The sequence below is a fragment of the Coregonus lavaretus genome (assembly GCF_964263955.1).
Source record: "Coregonus lavaretus genome assembly, chromosome: 36".
Classification (NCBI taxonomy): domain Eukaryota; kingdom Metazoa; phylum Chordata; class Actinopteri; order Salmoniformes; family Salmonidae; genus Coregonus; species Coregonus lavaretus.
Genome location: NC_140023.1, coordinates 537661 through 542660, shown reverse-complemented (window position 1 = coordinate 542660; position 5000 = coordinate 537661). Strand labels below are relative to the sequence as shown.

At 41.2% G+C, this 5000-nt stretch overlaps 1 protein-coding gene across 1 annotated transcript in view; it reads left to right on the top strand.

Moving 5' to 3' along the window:
• LOC311110697 (uncharacterized protein) overlaps positions 1–5000 on the top strand; it is an 89456-nt gene that overhangs the window by 56691 nt on the left and 27765 nt on the right.

The following is a 5000-nucleotide window of genomic DNA, read 5'->3' as shown; positions in this document are numbered from 1 at the left end:
TGCCTGTGCCATTAAACCCCTACAACTCATCCAGAATGCCGCAGCCCGTCTGGTGTTCAACCTTCCCAAGTTTTCTCACGTCACCCCCCTCCTCCACACACTCCACTGGCTTCCAGTTGAAGCTCGCATCCGCTACAAGACCATGGTGCTTGCCTATGGAGCAGTGAGGGGAACGGCACCTCTGTACCTTCGGGCTTTGATCAGTCCCTACACCCAAACGAGGGCATTGCGTTCATCCACCTCTGGCCTGCTGGCTCCCCTTCCTCTGCGGAAGCATAGTTCCCGCTCAGCCCAGTCAAAACTGTTCGCTGCTCTGGCACCCCAATGGTGGAACAAGCTCCCTCACGACGCCAGGACAGCGGAGTCACTCACCACCTTCCGGAGACATTTGAAACCCCACCTCTTTAAGGAATACCTGGGATAGGATAAAGTAATCCTTCTACCCCCCCCCCAAAAAAATTGTAAAGTGGTTATCCCACTGCCTATAGGGTGAATGCACCAATTTGTGAGTCGCTCTGTTTAAGAGCGTCTGCTAAATGACGTAAATGTGCCCTTGAGCAAGGCACTTAACCCTAATTGCTCCTGTAAGTCGCTCTGGATAAGAGCGTCTGCTAAATGACTAAAATGTAAAAATGTAAATTTTAAAGTCCAGTTTATTGAGTGGCCCCCAAACCTCACTTCCATAAAGAGCTATTGGTAGGATTACACTGTCAAATATTTTGGTCCAAATTCTAATTGGGATGTTAATTTTGAATAATTTCATTTTTATTGCATACAATACTCTGCGGGCTTTTTCTTTGAGTGCATTCACTGCCATATTAAAGTTTCCCGATGCAGATATGGTCAGACCAAGGTATGTGTAATTTTTGGTGTGTTCAATTATGGTGTTGTTCAGGGTGAATTTATATTTGTGTTTCTGACATCTGCTTTTTTTTTGGAAAATCATGATTTTAGTTTTTTTGAAATTTACTGCCAGGGCCCAATTATGCCAATATTGCTCTAGAATGTTAAGGTTCTGTTGAAGATCTTCTTTGGTTGGTGATAGAAGTACCAAGTCATCAGCATATAGCAGGTATTTTACCTCTGTGTCAAATAGTGTGAGTCCTGGGGCTGGAGAATGGTCCAACATGTCTGCTAATTCATTTATATAAATGTTGAAAAGATTTGGACTCAAACTGCAGCCTTGTCTCACACCTCGACGTTGTGAAAATAATTATGTTCTTTGGTTTTTGATTTTTATTGCACATTCATACACCTTAACACCAAGCCCACTTTGGAGAATTTTGTAGAATAGCCCTTCATGCCAAATAGAATCAAATGCTTTTTTAAAGTCAATAAAGCAAGCAAAGATTTTGCCCTCTTCTTTTTTGGTGGACGTGTTTATTAATTAGTGTGTGTAAGGTTTATATACAGTGGGGAAAAAAAGTATTTAGTCAGCCACCAATTGTGCAAGTTCTCTCACTTAAAAAGATGAGAGAGGCCTGTAATTTTCATCATAGGTACATGTCCACTATGACAGACAAATTGAGAGAGAGAAAATCCAGAAAATCACATTGTAGGATTTTTTATGAATTTATTTGCAAATTATGGTGGAAAATAAGTATTTGGTCAATAACAAAAGTTTCTCAATACTTTGTTATATACCCTTTGTTGGCAATGACACAGGTCAAATGTTTTCTGTAAGTCTTCACAAGGTTTTCACACACTGTTGCTGGTATTTTGGCCCATTCCTCCATGCAGATCTCCTCTAGAGCAGTGATGTTTTGGGGCTGTCGCTGGGCAACACGGACTTTCAACTCCCTCCAAAGATTTTCTATGGGGTTGAGATCTGGAGACTGGCTAGGCCACTCCAGGACCTTGAAATGCTTCTTACAAAGCCACTCCTTCGTTGCCCGGGCGGTGTGTTTGGGATCATTGTCATGCTGAAAGACCCAGCCACGTTTAATCTTTAATGCCCTTGCTGATGGAAGGAGGTTTTCACTCAAAATCTCACGATACATGGCCCCATTCATTCTTTCCTTTACACGGATCAGTCGTCCTGGTCCCTTTGCAGAAAAACAGCCCCAAAGCATGATGTTTCCACCCCCATGCTTCACAGTAAGTATGGTGTTCTTTGGATGCAACTCAGCATTGTTTGTCCTCCAAACACGACGAGTTGAGTTTTGACCAAAAAGTTCTATTTTGGTTTCATCTGACCATATGACATTCTCCCAATCCTCTTCTGGATCATCCAAATGCACTCTAGCAAACTTCAGACGGGCCTGGACATGTACTGGCTTAAGCAGGGGGACACGTCTGGCACTGCAGGATGAGTCCCTGGCGGCGTAGTGTGTTACTGATGGTAGGCTTTGTTACTTTGGTCCCAGCTTTCTGCAGGTCATTCACTAGGTCCCCCCGTGTGGTTCTGGGATTTTTGCTCACCGTTCTTGTGATCATTTTGACCCCACGGGGTGAGATCTTGCGTGGAGCCCCAGATCGAGGGAGATTATCAGTGGTCTTGTATGTCTTCCATTTCCTAATAATTGCTCCCACAGTTGATTTCTTCAAACCAAGCTGCTTACCTATTGCAGATTCAGTCTTCCCAGCCTGGTGCAGGTCTACAATTTTGTTTCTGGTGTCCTTTGACAGCTCTTTGGTCTTGGCCATAGTGGAGTTTGGAGTGTGACTGTTTGAGGTTGTGGACAGGTGTCTTTTATACTGATAACAAGTTCAAACAGGTGCCATTAATACAGTTAACGAGTGGAGGACAGAGGAGCCTCTTAAAGAAGAAGTTACAGGTCTGTGAGAGCCAGAAATCTTGCTTGTTTGTAGGTGACCAAATACTTATTTTCCACCATAATTTGCAAATAAATTCATTAAAAATCCTACAATGTGATTTTCTGGATTTATTTTTCTCAATTTGTCTGTCATAGTTGACGTGTACCTATGATGAAAATTACAGGCCTCTCTCATCTTTTTAAGTGGGAGAACTTGCACAATTGGTGGCTGACTAAATCCTTTTTTCCCCACTGTATGGTCAGTAGTGCGATGGTTAGGGAGAAAGCCAATTTGACATTTACTTATTACATATTTTTCTTGAAGAAAGGTTTGAATTCTTGAATTCAAAATGCTACAGAAAACCTTTCCCAAGTTGCTGTTTACGCAAATTCCCCTGTAATTATTGGGGTCTGATTTGTCTACACTTGTGGATAGGGGAGATGAGCCCCTGGTTCCAGACATCAGGGAAGCAGCCAGAAGTTAAAACTATGTTGAACAACTTAAGCACAGCATTTTGCAACTCAGGTGTGCTGTTTTTCAGCATTTAATTTCTGATGTTATCTAGACCACAAGCCTTCTTTGATTTTATAGATTTGAGCTTTTCATTTAGTTCTTGTTGGGTTATTGGGTAATCTAATGGATTTTGGTTGTTTTTAATGACCGATTCAAGGATGTTCAACTTTTCTTGAATTTCTAATTGGTTCTGTTGTAAGTCTTTTTGTGGGATGTTTTTGTATAGATTATCAAAATAAGTTTTCCAAATTCCTTCATCTTGTATGGCTAATTCTTGTGGCTTTGTCGTGCTTACATTGTTCCACATGTCCCAGAACAGATTTTGGTCAATTGCACTTTCAATTTCATCAAGTGTCTTGTTGGTATAATTCAATTTCTTGCGTTTTAGTGTATGTTTATACTGTTTCAGAGTTTCAAAGTATTCATAGCGTAGATCTGGGTTGTTTTGCTGCTTATGTTTTTCATTTGAAATTTATCTTAGGTGTTTTCTAATTGTTTTACATTCGTTATCAAACAATTTTTCAGGAACATTCTGTTTTTTGTTTCTGATGTTGCATTTCTTTGGTTTTCTCAAATTTGCTTTCGATGCTGCTTTTTGGAAAATGCAATTGATGTTTTGAGTAGCCGAATTGACACCTTCTTTATTGTTTTGGTATTGTGAGTAATTGTATAGAGTTCATCATTTCATTTGAGTTCAATGTTTCAATGAATCTCTCTGCACTGTTTTGAGCCCATCTGTACGATTGGTTCATGTTGTAGAGTTTATTCGGCAGTTTTTTTGAATGAATATTGCCGGTTAATTTCTTCAGAAACACGTTGATCTGACTGTGATCTGACAATGGTGTCTGTGGTCTGACAGTGAATGCACTAATGGAGGAGGGGTCAATGTCAGTGATGGCATAATCGACTACACTTGTCCCAAGAGCTGAGCAGTAAGTAAACTGACCTAAAGAGTCCCCTCTGATTCTACCATTAAGCATGTACAGGCCTAAGGCTCGACAGAGATGCACTAACTCCTTCCCATTTTTGTTCAGTATTTGGTCAGGACTGTTTCTATTATTTATAATTGGGCTACTGTACAAGGAGGGGTGTCCAAATATGTGGTGGTTGAAATTGAATGATTTCTGTATGGAGATTGTCAAAAAACTGATCATCATATTATGATGAATCTGAAGGAGGAGCATAAGCTGCACATATGTATACAATCATTGTCTCTCTCTCTCTCTCTCCTCTCTCTCTTCTCTCTCTCTCTTCTATCGCTCTCTCCTCTCTCTCTTCTCTCTCTTTCATTTTACATTTTTAAATTTAGTCATTTAGCAGACGCTCTTATCCAGAGTGACTTACAGTTAGAGCATACATTATTTATTTTTTATACTGGCCCCCCGTATCTTTCCTCTCTCTTCTCTCTTCTCTCTCTCTCTTCTCTCTCTCCTTCCTCTCTCTCTTCTCTTTCTCTCTCCTCCTCTCTCTCTCTCTTCTTTCTCTCTCTCTTCTCTCTCTCCCCTCTCTCTCCTCTCTCTCTCTCTCTATCTCTCTCTCTCCTCTCTCTCCTATCTCTCTCTCTTCTCTCTCTCTCTCTTCTCTCTCTCGCTCTCTCTCTCTCTCTCTCTCTCTCTTCTCTCTCTCTCCTCTCTCTCTCTCTCTTCCTCTCTCTCTCTCTCTCTCTCCTCTCTCTCTCTCTCTCTCTCTCTCTCTCTCTCTTCTCTCTCCTTCTCTCTCCTTCTCTCTCT